This window comes from Telmatherina bonti, assembly GCF_933228915.1.
Source record: "Telmatherina bonti genome assembly, chromosome: 11".
Lineage (NCBI taxonomy): Eukaryota > Metazoa > Chordata > Actinopteri > Atheriniformes > Telmatherinidae > Telmatherina > Telmatherina bonti.
In genome coordinates, this window is record NC_136629.1 from 34094304 (window position 1) to 34110268 (window position 15965).

A 15965-nucleotide genomic window follows, 5' to 3' on the forward strand; every position below is an offset into this window, starting at 1 on the left:
CCAGCTTAAACTATGACAGGCTAATGCACTAAATCCTTCCTTTATCAATACAAAATGATGTTTTTGTCGAGCAAAACAATAGAAATGTATCTCCCAGTTTAACACCAACAGCCTTTACAATAGCCACACATTTAAACTATCTAAGTACAGGGCCTCTCCATCAACATTTATTCATTCTCACAACCTTTTTCATGATGTATTTTAGGCTAAGGGGCTGCTGTAATTTTAAGTATTTGCATTTCTAGATCAGGATTTTGTTTCTGTATCACTAACAAACAAGTAAGATCATTTTTAAATGTCAACATTCTCCGTTTAAGATGTTTACAACATGATCTTATTGCATTGTTTGTAAATGGCAAGCATCCTAACAAACAATTTACACACCATTTCTATGCATTTTAAGGTATTTTTTAAGGGTTTAATATGGAGTAAGTGTGTGAGCTGCCTTGTTTAGTGCATTTAAAAAAAATAGGCAAGAAAAGAAAAAGAGAAATTTCTGGCATTTATTTATAAATATTCACATGAATATTCCATTTCGATGAACATTCAGATCATTTAAGGCAGTAAAAACAAAAGCACATTCCCAGTTCTCGTCCTGATGTGAGGACATGATGTGACAGTGGAAATAGTGACTTTTTAGCTGCAACATATACTGTACCAGAGATGTTCAGCTTCGGTCTTCAAGGGCCACAATCCTGCAGGTTGTCCATGTATCCCTCCTCCAACACACCTGAGTCAGATGAATCAGTCATAGTCCAGAATTCATTGGATCCATTTAATGGAAGCCAGACATGTGGAACAGGAATTCATGGAAAAACCTGCGGGACAGCGGCCCTCGAGGACCAACTTTGGACCCCCCTGTATTATACTATATAGTCTATACTAGCATGTCATTTCATACCATTTTTCTTTTTGAAGCTCAGGGTGGCCTAATTACTCTGCTGCACACCCAGTTTTGATGCAGGAAAACTCTATTACAAAACTGTTAATTCATGCATTTGTTTGTGATCATTTCCTGTGATAAATAAGTTATGGGAATGTTGATTTTTCTGCCATAATCTGTATTTACACTTCTCATCACCCTTTTTGATGACTCTGCACTCAGGTGCTGCTGTTGCTTTGCTGCGCAAGACACACATACTTCTTTTAAAAAAAAAAACTTTTTTTGCTGCACGTCATTAGGCTTTTTCACATCTGCTTTTACTTAAGTCATACTTTTGTCACCTTAAAGTCGACACATGGAGATTTCTTTTGGTGCAGTAGCAAACATTGAGTACTTGTGTCTAGTTTCATATTCGCAGTTCTCACTGTAAAACTGTTCACTCAGTCAGCATACCTCAACATGACTAGATGATGTAAAAAAAGTACATTTTAGAACCTTTAGCTTTATTGACAAGTTCACAGGAATACAAGTTGACCATTAGAGTGAGAACACATGAAGCTCTTCTATCTCTTTATAACTCTATAAAAAGTTATTTTTATAACTCTCAATCATCTTTCCTGGCATCATAGTGTAATTAGGTTTATTTGTGTAATAGGAGGAATTGATCTCACTGGCAGATCAATAAAACTATTTTTCTGTATCTCTTGTGGACAAACACCTCATGAAAACTGGTAGGTGTACTCACTGTTTTACCAGTTGTCTTAACGACCACATGTCTATATTTTGTGGAGTGACTGAGACATTTGCCACTTGTGGTTGTCTTGCTTCTTAGACCGTAGGAGGCCTGGAGTCTTTCACACCAAGGCAGGTAGACATGAGCATCCACCAACACACAGCCTTTTAGGCAGACACACACACACACACACACACACACACACACACACACACACTGCACTGTGATGTAAAGGCTGAAATGAGAGCATTCATGTTCTGAAGATAAATGAAAGAAGAAGCTCAAGTCTGAGTAAACACAGCGAGACAAACTGTCACCTTACTAAAAAACCTGGCAAGATAAAATCAACTCCTTACTCTTAAAAGATGCAGCAACATGTTTTAAGTGCACACACTGTGAAGATGTTTGAAGTTAGAGGCTTTTCTGGGGACAGGATGAATCAGTATGACCTTGTTTTATTGTAATCTAGTGCCTTGTTCTGTAAGAAATGGACATGATAGAGAAAAAGTGATGCTGGAGGGATAGTTATTATTTAAAGCATGCATGATCCCACAATGAAGGTCATGGGTATGATTTTAGAACCTCTCTGATATTCCAGCAAGATTAAGTCTTTTGTTGTTGACTGATAAAACAGCTGCTCAAGTGACGATGGAACATGGATCAGAAAATATAAAAGAGATTGTTATTCTTTACTTTTAAGACATCACTGTTGACCTTTGGCAGATTTTCAAAGGTTAATTAGGCACCCGTCCTGCGTTCCTGTTTCATATATGTAGCCAGTTTATTGAAATCCAGTTACTGCTGTGTAATCTGGTAAAACTTAACATAGTTATTGTGTGATGCTCCAGGGTAGAACATTAAGTTGTGAAATGTGGTTTCTCAGCCTTGGGATGCAGCAGGACAACAGTCCCAGGAATGTGCCTAATGAATGTCAGTGTGCCATCAAAACCACAGAGTTTTAGAGTCGGACACTTTTATGGTGTTTCATTAAAGCAAAACTAATAGTAAACTTATATGTTCTCAAATGTGCACAAGGAAAAAAAAACCCACTACAATAAAAGACCTTTTTAAAATAAACATTGCATCAAACACCATGCTAGCAACTCTCTGAAACTTTGGTTTCCTTTTATACTGTATACCACTAGGCCTGGGCGAGATGACCAAAATATCATCTTGATTTTGCTCATTTTATATCTCCATAATGATATAAAATTGTTTGCTCATTGACTCTATTCTTTATTCTGTATTCTTTGTCCTGTTTCTTGCGCAGGTGCTTAAATGAGTTACCGGTAGTTGTGTCGGAGTCAGTTGTTGGGTCTGTGAGCTAGTCTGTTGTTGGTTTCACGTCAGTCTTTTATAACCAACCCGCATCCAAGCGACAGAAATTTCCCTTCTTTTATGAACAAGCTCATCAGTTTTAGTTGGCTGGTCATCTTTTAGTGAATTACCCTGCTCTGAAACAAGTCTGCTACCGTCTCCCTCCATGTTGTTGCTTTTATATTGCAGCGTGCCGTAAAGCGCATCTTAATGTACAATACTGCAGTAAAGCACCTTATTGTGTCGTAAACGACAGAGCCTCATATGAAGCAATGGACATTTTCTGTCGTCCACACTATATATATCGTCATATTGCCTAGCCTTATATACCACAATGCTAGCTTGTAAAATAACAGCATGTCAACCATTATGCTCTTAGGCTAATGCTGATAGTGTTAACCATGGTTATAATCATGATCAAATTAGCATGCTAACATTTGCTAATAAACACAAACCTTACAGAGAAGGTTCATAGATTAGTTGCATGTTGTTGTTTTTCTTTCGGCTTGTCCCTCTGAAGGGAGCCACAGGGAATCATCGCTCGGGTGAATTGGTCCATGATTTACACCAGTAGCCCTTCCTGATAAAACTCTCTGCATTTATCCGTGCTTGAGACCAGCCCTCAGAGAACCATCTTCCTTGGGGCTGCAGCAGTGTTGGGGACTAAACCCACCAACCATCAGGCCACAAGACAAGCAGCTCAACCATCTAAGCCACTGCTGCCCCAAATTTATTTAGTTGCATATTGAAGAAGAAAATTGAAGAATCACTTTTGACAATAAGGATTATCTTCTTGGTACCATGTATATTCATTTTCCTTCAACTAGGCAAAGATAGTCATTGTATGTCTTCAGAGACTATATGAACCAGTTAGCAGCCAACAGTGGTTACTTACTTTTGTTCCTGCCAGATAGAAAACTTTTAATTCTTATAAACCTGCTTGCTCCTGTTTACATAAGTAGCCCTGCTGCTCCCTGCAAGACTGAGAGGTGGAGGAGGGGCCCCTTTAGGGAGGTCTGTAATGGTTAACCACTGTCACTGCAAACGCTCCACATTCTGTCTTCATTAAAAGCTGGTTGGCCCTCGGAGGCTCTCTTCTGGCTTGGGGTCCCAAGCATTTGCCTGGTTTGTCTGTTTGCAAGCACCACCTCCAAAACCCCCAATACCCCCCCCCCCCCCCACTTCAACTCCACTGATACTTAGATTTTATAAGTGTTGAGATCTTTTGTTACAGTATAAATATAACATACTCATTCAACTTACATCATGACAGTAGACCACAGAGATTACATACATACTACATGGAGATTTTTCTCCCATTTGGTTTGAAATTACCCAGATTTAGGATCTTAGAGCAGCTGTTTACATGGGAACTAATCCATTCTGATCTGGTGTGAACATTTAAGCAGAATGGTCCTGTCGGTCATGCAGAGAAAGATGTTTACATCACGGGATTTATCAGAAATGGAGAGGTCTACAAACTGATTGTCACAGTGGGGCTTTTTGCAGTGCTTTCAATGAGCAGCTTTATACTTATGACAGAGACAGAGTTTACATTAAAAACAACTTTCTGCTGTTGTCTGGTTAATTTGTTTGCTCGTTGCCATCTTCCCAAGTGCGGAAATGTCACTCGTGCGTGTTTACTTCAGAGCATGCACTGTAAGAATGCAACCTGACAACTTTCTGATTCAGAGTTTACATGATACCACGGTCGCTTTGGGAATATTTTACCCCTGTGAAACCGAATAAAAACCCTTTTTAGAATGAGGAGTGTACTTGCCTCATTTTAATTCCAGTAGAGCTTTAAAAATGATTGCAGTCTGTATATTTGGCTCCATGTAAACGTAGCAACAGTAGTGTCATTTTGGTTTTTAACCTTTAATGGGGTAGAAAATATTCAAGAAAAATGATTTGCATTTTTAAACATGCTTAAAGTGTGACGTGTCCGTGAGGCAAACTGAATTTGTTTTTGAAAGTAAGAGAAACCATCCGCACACAAGATAAAACAATTTACAGTAAACAAGTTAAACATTTTATTGACTTTTGTTGTGAACATTTAGAACAGCATCATATTGTTTTAATACTACATGTCATTGAACTATACTTTATACTTTACTAAAGCCATATTGACCACTGTTTGTTATATTTTCACCATGCAGTGTAACTGTTATTTCACTGTAACACCTTGATATGCCCATTGGGAGTCATAAAGGATACGTTTCTCTTTCTTCCAGTCATCTTTCCTGCAGTTTGAGCTTTGATAATTTTCCACAGCCAATATGGTGGCTCAGTTGGTAAATGATAAAGATTTATTCTGCCTAAGATACAGGATGTCAGGAAAGATCATGGAAATGTTATACAGAGCCATATTTCAACATGTTAGGTATAACTTTAAAGCTTAATATGTTTTTCTGAAAGCTGAATCAGTGTGGCAACAATAGTTCCAAAATATCTTTTAAAAATGATGTAGTTTTTTAATCAACATTTGCTTTCTAACTACCTTACACGGACAGTATAGATCCATTATTGCTATATTTAAAATGATAATGCAGTTAAAGCTGTAGTCAACATTTGCTCCAGTGCAATAAAAATCTCATAATTTAAATGACTAAGTGAACAAGTAAACAACATGAACATGGAGACAATATTTAACTTATGTTTATGAACCATCTTGTTTTGCTCTGGACAGTGTGGTTTCACTTTCTTGTTGACATAATGATTCCATTTTCTTTTCATTTCATACCCCTCACCCTCCAGTTTGGCAAAGGTCAAGCATGTGGGAGAAGCTACAGACTGAGAAACACTGACATGACGTGCACTGATGCTGCTGTCTGAATTAGCATGTTCTGATTAGCAGAACCTTTGAGTTTGGATGATAAAAATGGTGAATCAACTTATGAGGTCAAACTTAAGATTTATGCTATTAAACATGAAAAAGGAGAGAGTTTTATTTATTTGTTTTTGAGTGAAGAGGATACAAGTTTCCTTAGACATAGTTTGTGTTTGGTAGTATCTTGTTTTGTTTAAAAATATTTGATAAAGTTGAGGCGTAGTTTGAGAAACCCTGTTTCTGCAGGAGGTACTGAGGCAGATTTTAATAACACCTGGCTCCCTCAGCTCTTCTCGAAATGCAAAATTCTTTGCAAGTTACTGTAAACAAAGAACATCTGATCATATGAGCTGCATTGTTTCAGGAGCCTTCACAATTTGCATATAGGAAGAGAGTGGGAGTCTTCTGTAAGCTCTGTTACACTTGGGAACAGCAGGTAGTTTTGTTTTCTGTTGGATTATTTTAAGTCATGACTTTTAAGTCTAACAAACCCACAGATCATAACGTAAACTAATGGATAATCACAGCATCAGCCTGTTTTTAATTGTTACATATCCCATTGAAAAAAACTTTGTCTTCACTTCATAGTAGATCTGCTTTCGAACAAGTTTTCCTTTCCTTGTAATGAAACGAAGCAATGAAATGAAGCAACAGAGTGCTGCAAGTGTAGCATCCTTGAAAATCCCCTGGAACACAGATTTGCTTGCTTGTCAGTGGTTAAATGAACTCTAATCAACTTCCTCTGACTTACTTCCCCTTTGGGATTTTAAGTGATGCTGCATAACTTGTGTGGACCCATCAGAACAGATGGGAGAATAGGTTAGAGTCTCCCCTCACTTCACCCACAAAATTTGATAATAAGACAATAAATCATCAAAGCAGTAATTGACATCTGAATGAACCTTTATGCATCTCCCCAAAATTACTAAAGCATTTATGGCCTGTTAAACCTCCTCTTGCCTTGGGACCGCTCAGCTGTGAGTGGCTCCGGCCAAGACGCGAGGGGAAATCCAGGAGGACGTTTCACACGACTATTTTCTGATCATCCACACAGCAACAGCAGGTAACACAATATGTAAATGCAAAGACTGTAAAGCTTTTTATTCATTAAATGAATGCAAAATGCTGACTTCAGTCTGAAATCAATATTTTTAGGCCCTTTTTCATAGAGAAAATTGTGTCAGATAAACAAATTAGTAACACTATAAGCTGTTTCCTTTTCTGTCATGGCTCATAAGGCCAAAACAGGAGTAATTAAAGAGAAATTTATGATATTAGGAAATTTTTTCCTTTTACATTTCATAAAATAATCTGTGTCTCTGCTTAGCATTCATTAATAGACTATAACAGCATGCATGACTCGGCTATTTTAGATAATAACTCAAGTTTCAGGTAGTATCAAAGAACAATACATGAATACCAGTACTGACTCATCTATAGTTATCCCATGTAATGTAGACACATATGTCTGCTGTATAACCTTTATATGCAGTGTAAACATATTAAACTTACATTTAAGTCAAATAAAAATGTTACATACCACCAAATGATTAATCAGCAAATGCCAGAACACAAATGGAGCTTAATTATTTTATTTATTTATTTATTTATCTTAAATTGTGGTCACCTGCGACTGCAGGTTGGTAAATAATGCCAAATCATTAACAATTGTTATTGTGTATTGGCTTAAACTAATTTAATCATACCATCACAGGCAACTTGCTTTAAGTATTTGTAAAAGTAGGAAATGATCTTTAATCAAATAATGAATATTTATTTTTTTAACTGGTTAATTTTTCTGTTCACTTGCTACTGGAAGATGAGCCAAACGGCTGACTTTGGACTCCGTTTTACACTCATGACTGTCCTTTTAGATTAGAATAAATGTTGCTTTAACCCATAAAAAGGATTTACAAGGAGTTATGTGGACTGCATAAAAAATATCTCTGTTTACTGCTTGATTATAGTGTTATAAAACATTTATTACATGCTTACATAGTGCTAATGAGTACTAATGGGGGTATACAGTAAAGTGTTGCCAATACTTGCTGTAAACACTTCTATTAACACATTCGCAATTCCCTGTAGTGTTTTAATAGTAAACTCCACAACAAACTATAAAAGAAGACTTCTTTGTATCACTAATGCTTCCTGCAGAGCAAAGTGTTAGTAATATCACGAGTCATTCGAGCCTAATTCTGCTGTGTAATCTACAATTTTGGGAATTTTTTGAGACCATTAACATTTTTCTGCAAAAATACAACTAGAATTTAGAAGTCCCTGATTGCCAAAACTGTGTTCCTATGTAATGAAATTACGGAGCAGGATTGTAGAGGGATCGTCAAGCCATGTTGGGCTGAAAAAATTACTCAAATTTTTTGTTTTAAGGAATCTGATACAAGTCAGGTGCAAACATTTTGTTTCATTTGTTCAACTGAGATCTTTTGTGTTACTGTATGCATTTGGGTCATTTGCGATAATGTCAAAGAAGTTTACGTTATCTTAAACCACTATAGCACATCCATTTTACATTCCCCCTACAGATGGTGAAATGGCTGATAAAGCCCCTGGAAGCAAGTAATGTCTGATAAATTTATTGTTTCCCTGGTAACCACTGACCATTTACTTTAAAACAGAAGGAGCATGTGAGTTTTTTAGTGTCATTTCCATGGTATTTTTTATTTTTTTTATTTTTTATTGTTTTGGTGGAGAAGATAGTGTTACTCATTCACTTTCTCCGCGTAGTTTTCCGAGCTCTATTCTCGCTACATCCTTTCATACAGCAGCTGCAGGCAGGCAGGTTCTGTTATTAGTCATGATGAGTAAAGTTTAAACCGCTTGCTTTAATCCATAACACCACTTGGGTCACTGAGTGCATATTTATGATTTGAATACATTTCAGGAGTTTACAAAGGAAAACTGCAACAAAGTCACAAGAATTTGCAGAAAAAGTCGAGCCGTAGAGGTGACGCAAACGTTCATGAAGAGGGAAGTTGTCCTAAAACATTTTTTGCTTGTATGAAGGTGTGCAAGGCCAGGTCATATTGATAGACTCGTCACCACTTCAGCACTTTCAACAGATGGTGGTGTTGTTTTCACATCTCACTTCGAAACGAAGGCTGTTGTTTTTAGGCCACAGCTCTCCCAGGGACTTTTGTTCGGTGTCTGTGCAGCCTCCCACATATCCCTGCTCTGTCAACTGCGAGGCAGGTCTACACTCACCGCACTTTAACCAGCATGTCTCTCTTTTATTCTCTTTCTTTTCTCTTTGTTTAATTTGTTTTTTTGTTTTTTTTTGGAAGCCTCTTGTTGCATTTTTTTCCCCACTTTTCTGTCATTTCTGGTTCACAACACAAACAGAGAAAATAGATTTTTTTTTTTTTTTTTTTTTTTTACTCTTCTGCTCGCAGTGAAACTGAATCAAAAAAAGAGAACTGCTTTGATCGATGAGGCATTAAAGGTGACATGATTCAGACTGAACCCACTTTTAAGAAACTAACGTTTCGTCGTGAAATCTAACCTGTGACTGTAGCATATAATGCAGAATAACAAAAAACATGACTGTTTTTTTTCTAAACATAAAAAATCAGAGGCTTCCCGCATTTTGTTTCAGTGCAGCTTCACGTTTTTCAAAAAGCCGACTCATTCATGTTGTTTACTTTCTGCCTGTACCTATTTTTCTTAATTGTCTTATATTTTTAATGACCAATAACACAAAATTGGATGGAAATAAATTTGTGCTCGCCTTCTCACATTAAATCCAAGCCAGAATGAACATTTTTATACATGTTTTTATGTTTTAAACCAAAAACTAATAGATGTTTTAATGTTCTTATTTTTTTTGACTCCTTATTATGGTTGTGATTAATTCTCTCAGTGCTTCTTATTTCTTACTGGTGTTATTCTTTCGTTTTCTCCCCTTTCATAACTTCAAAACTTCAACGGCAGAGAAAAGGGAAAAGGATTTTTTGCTGCTCTACCCACCGTGTTCTCATCCTCTCAGCTTCCTTTTCACTTTTTGAAACACACGCCGCGCCTGATTGCATCAAAGCACAGCCTCTGTGTCGTCTTCTCTGCTCTCTGACTAATTTAGATAGAAAAAGACGCAGAGTAAAGCTGTTGGTATTCATTTTATATTTTTAGGTGACAGAGTCATGCTGGATTATGTCATGTTTTCGAGTTTGCTTGGTGAAATGGGTCGGTGGGACGGTTGTCTCCAGTGACAGCTGTTTTTGTCCCACAGAGATGAACCCTATCTGGGTTGTCTGGGGAAAAATTGTCCACCTCGGTTCTGATTTGACTTTGTGCTCATTGTTTTTGTCTGACGCTAGAAAATTGTAGTCGGCGTCTGGCTGCTTTTTAAAACAGTTCTTTTAGTCACAGGCCCCCGAACGTTCCTCGGTTGCCCAAGTGTGAAAAACAAAGCTAAACTATTGATGTCGTTGTGGAAAAGAATGCTAAGTAATTATATGAGTCTGGACTTGTGCACAACGCGTGGTTGCTGTACTTTTGATTTGTTTTTTAATAAATAAAACTACCAGTAATAGTGAAACTGTGAATCAGAATGAGAATTACTTTGATCGATAAACTTTTAAAGGTGACATATAACCTCTTGAGAAGTGGGAGGAGTGGTGTTAAATGTTTGCAAAAGGTTATTTACTTTTTAAGTTTAATCTGCAATTCTGAAGTGGTCTGCTTTATAGTGACATTTAATGCATCCTGTATGTATAAAACATTGAGAATATTTTTATGCCACTAATTGATTCTGCCCTCAGATTAAAATTATAATTAGCAAACAAATTAGCAATATGGATTTTATATAATAATGACTGCCAGTTTGTTTTGTTTTTTTTAATAAAGTTGGTATGAATAGTTGGTATAAACAAAATGCTGTGCTGCAGTGAAAGTAAAGCAGTTGCTGAAACATAACTAACTTATTTGTTCCAGTTTTGCCAACATGCTGGTCAAACTGACATGTAAGCTGTAACATATGACCATTTTGTGATAATTGGGGTCAGACTTGTTTTCTATGTATAAATAAATCCATAAGTCATTCTGAAACTATGATGCTTTGGAGTGATAATATTACCAGAGCACCAGGGGAAATTTGCCTTGTGAAATGTTCGTTTCTCTGACAACCCACTCAGTTTCGACTGGAAAAAAAAAAAAAAAAAATCTTTTAACCTTTTCAGCAACAACAAATGCATGTTTAAAAAAAGAGAAGAGGAAAAAAAAACTTGACAATTTCACTGTTCACAGCTAGTTTAGAGTAAAAAAAAAATCCTTTCATTGGCTGTAAAGAGTTAAATTCGGCGGATCATCGAGTCATCTGAATACATAGTTTGACTCACTGATTTTCTTTTGACTTTGAAGATTTTCAGCTTTTTTCCTTTTCTCTCTTTCTTTCTATTAATCTCTCATTAACATTTCTTTGGTTTAAGAACAAAAGCCAGCAGTTTCAAATTTACAGAGTAAAACGAATCATGTTTCATTTTACTGGAGACTAGCTTCAGTGTGGGATCCTTATTTTACATATCTTGTTGTGGATATTGCTGCCTGCATTTATTCATACGACTCTTTGTGACTAGATGAACACTTTTGTGATCATGTTTCCTATTTTCTCCTTTTTATTTTTAAAACTTTTGAAAATGGTGGTTTGATTTTACAGCGTGGCTAGTTAAATTGATCGTTTCTCTGTGCTATTGTTGATGGCATTTTGCTGCTGGAGCTTCTGTCTCTTTTTCTTTGCAGGCTGCAGTCTAATCCTTATTATTGCCATAAGCTCGAGAGAAGATGCTCATACGTGTTGTTTAGTTTAAGACATTAAATGTCACAAACTGTACACTGAGTCTCCCTGACCTAAAATGAGACAATAAGTAAATATAAACATGTTTATGGTTTCAGAAAGGCAGTTTTGTGTGTGTGTGTGTGTGTGTGTGTGTGTGTGTGTGTGTGTGTGTGGGTGGCATCACTTTGTTGCCATCAGAAACAGTTTGATTGTGTCGCTGTGTGTGTTTATTTACACAACTACAGTTATTTTTCCCGGTTTTGTATATTAATGCACATGATTACCTGAGTTGTTACATATTGGTAACATACATTTGGTCTATGATTAGTGTATCTGTGTTTGCATTGCGTATTTGTGCATTTGTTATTATTTTTGATGGGATTGTATATGTTTATGGGCTCCTGGATTTTCATGTTTATTTGTATGGTTTCAGTTTATGCATGGATTTTTTTGTTTGTGTAAACTTGGAGTTTTGGCTTCATCTATCTGTCAATCCTCTGACCACTGACATTCATGTGTGTGTTCTACATATCAGTGTACATGTATGCAACTTATAATGACATCATTTAACATCATTCATTTCTTCAAAACTCCCCTTTTTTATACAATGTACAAATTTGTATCTTTAGTATGCTCAACTTGGTATATTGTGTGTGTGTGTGTGTGAGTGTGTTTCTGTTTAAATATCTGTTAAACAGGTCATATTACTACTCTGTGCATCATAACTGTGCAAATCTGCTTCCTCGTGAAGGAGTGTTTTCTGTCTTACTGTGTGTGTGGTTATGAGTGTACTTCTCCAGTTTTATGTCAGTATTTACATTCAGTATGTGTGTGTAGCTTTATTTGTAGGCTGGATGCAATTCTGAGTATGAAATTGTGCATGTTTCCTTGAGTGTATTTATGTCTCTTTATGTGTACTTTGTGGTTATTTTTGCATGTGTTTATTTATTTTTTTTTTATTTAAATGAAATTCCTTTTTTTATGTGTGATGTGTGTTGTTGGATATTGTATATGTAGATGTCAGCATTTAGGTAAATTTAAGTTTCCATGAGGAACAGGCAAAATGCAAATAAATACATACACAGTGGCGCACACACACACACACACACACACACACACACACACACACACACACACACACACACACACACACACACATACCTACTCAAGCTACAGCACATCAGCACTTTATATGTACAGTTATATCCACATGCCTGCAAATGCTCACAGTTTGGACAAATTAAAATTTTCCAGGGGACCATACTGGTGTGTGCATGAATGGCCACATGTATGCATCTTCTGCCACACACGTTGTGATTGCAGTGAGAGATGTGACTCGTTGTAGATGTGCATTCTGTTAGATACGTGGGTGTACATACACTATTTGTCTGCACTGCACACAGTTTACATCTAGATCTAAATGTGTGTGTGAAAGCATGTTTATTTGTGTATCTGTTCATGAAAATGCATTCAGCTGAGCAGGTCGCTGTGAGTGTGCACTCCTGCAGTATTGTGCATGTCTGTGTGCATACCTTTTGTCATTTTATGTATTTATTTTGCATTTGTGCATCTTCATTTGTTTTCAGACCTGCAGTAGACATTCAGAAACATGTTGGCTTCTGCTCATGTGGCCTGATGTGGCTTGACAAAAACATCCTCATCCTCAAAAGTCAAACTGTGAGTACTTACATGCATGAGGATTTCGGTAATAGAATACAGAATACAGCCTGTGTGAACTGTTTGTACATATGTGTGTGGTGTTGTGTATGTATTTATTTGCATGCATGTTAATGCATGAAAGAGTTTGTTCCTTCTTCTCACTGCTCATCATCTTTCCCGCCTGACATTTTCACATTCAAATCAGAGACTGTTTATGACAAGATTTCATGCTTTGTTTAAGATAATCACCGGCATTGCTGCACGCACACTCTGCTTCTTACTGTAAAGCACTCTTAGCACAGATGTTGACATTCAGTCATAGCCTCACATCTGTCAGAGGTCAGCTTTTAAGGAACTAAGAAACAGACTTGTTTTTAAATTACCCACCATATTGCATAGAGTTTTTTTTCTTTAACTTCTATCAAAATTGAAGGAATCTTTTTTATATTATGTCTCTTTGAGTCTTGGAATCATCAGGACTTCACTTAACACTGCGATCCCCATGAATACAAACTGGTTAATGCTGAGGAAATCTGCTGTTCATTTCTTTGGTATCACCTCCATACAATGTGCAGTTTGTGGCTCAGGGAGGGGTTGCTACCTCAGCACATACTGGCTTTTGATAAGGTCAGACATACATGAAGGCAACAGGGAGATCTGCGTAAGTCTCAGCAAAACAGAAGGGTTCCACGGCCCTGACAATGGCACTTTGTATTACTCTCCATACTGAACATGACCTTTTAGCTTGAAAGTTTTTTTTGGCATAGTTTGAAACTGTAGAGGAAATTACTGTCATCCAGACTAAGTCTTAATCTTATGTAAATATATATATATTTTTTTTATATCTTTTCCATTTTACAAAAGAAAAGATTTATTCATGGTAGCCGCCTAAATGTCCTCACTGATGGGAGCTGGAAAAGTAGTTTTTGCTTACTGGTGTGTAAATCACCACTGGTTTCCATTGTCCTTTTGGACCCTCCTGTGAGATAATTTTTTTTTTTTTTTTTTTTTTTTTTTTTTTTAAGAAAAACACAAGATTAACAGTAGAAAGATGGAAACACTGATATCAGACTTGCTGCCACGCATGAGTGAAAGCATTGCTCAAGATCTTCCATCAAGTGCAATTCCATGATGTTCTTCATGGAAGCCTTCAAACAGTTTATTGATGAAAAATTTAGTTGTTTAAGAGATTTGTTTTCATTTTCTCGTGAAATTTTTACCAGTTTTATTTCTGTTTCTGTGCTCTCTATGTCTCATAGCAGCACTATGTTCAGTACTGAGGGAAACACTGCAACAAAGATGTGTGTTGTTACATTAAACACAGTCTGCTCTTTATTCTTCATTTCAGTTGCTTGAATTTCACTCAGTAGGACAAATTTATATTTTAATTGTCATTATTTGACTTGCTGTCATGATCTCAGTGGTTTCAACAGTGTACTTTAAAAAAAATAAATCTGGATTTATTTATTTTATTTACTTGTGAAATTCAGTCTCTTGAAACTGAAATTCAAATGACACACACAGATATGCAGATTTCTGTTTTCATGTGTGGATTTCACCTCCAGTTCACAATATCACAGTCTCTGTGTGAGTGTGTGTGTATGTGTGTGTGTGGCCGTTTCCAGTTAAGGTGTGCTCAGGTCTGTGTTTTGGGTGACTGCACTGATAATATTGTTGCTAAATGCTCTGCTTGCCGGAGCTTCATCGTCTCTGACATGCAGTACCTCCACCTCTCCATGGTTTTGTTTGAGCTTGGTTAAGTCTGTTGCTGCATGGTGAAGGCCTTTTAAGTTGAGCATATTAAACACTTTTCATTCCCTTATATTTGCAAAAACCATACATTCATGTATTTTCAGTAATAAATTATTTTCGATTCTCTCTTTTTTTTTTTTTTTTGCTTGTCTTTCATCATTTAAGTCCCCTAAATACTTCTCATGACTTAATTCTATAAAATATACCTCAACTATAGCCTTAGAATATTGTGTACCAGTTGCATACTTCTCATTAGTCCTGATTTGCCAGTATTTGATTGAGGTGATTTCTGAGGTGACATGGCTTCAATTTAGCTGATTCTTGCTCACATGGATTCGGTTGCCTGAAGCGTCGCCTGACTGGAAGTCAAAACACTGATTTTCCACAGGAAGGGCAGCAGCACCACCACTTCGAAGCTATGATGGTACCTAAAAGACTGGTCTGCAGGATTACTGTTTGTGGCCGCACAAGAACAGACACAGAGGTGCAAACAGACAAAGCAGGCAAACGCTTGGGGCCCCGAGCCAGAAGAGGGCCTCCAAGGGCCAACCAGCTTTTAATCAAGACAGCTTGTGGAGAGTTTGCAGTGACAGTGGTTAACCATTGCAGACCTCCCTAAAGGGGCCCTGGGCCGCCTCCACCTCTTGCTGGGAGCAGGGGGAAAATTGTCTGCTGTTGAAACAGCCTCTTCAGGAAGAACATCAGTCATGCCTTAAAAAAAACCTCAAGTTTTCTGTGTTCTGGTGCGGAAGCTATTGTGTTACTCTGATGGGAGAGAAAGAGGAAGGAAGGTGATGTCACAGAGTGACAAAGTCAACTTGGAAATGTCATGGTGGACAGATGATGTAGCAAAACATTAGATGCAGCCGTTGCTTTTCCATTTCTCTTATTTAAACAAGACCAGGGATGATTTCTGTCATTTACCTCGCTGTTGTACGTATTATACCCATGAATTATTTCACCTGAGGGTTCTTTTCGTTTTCTCAGTTCACATAACAATACA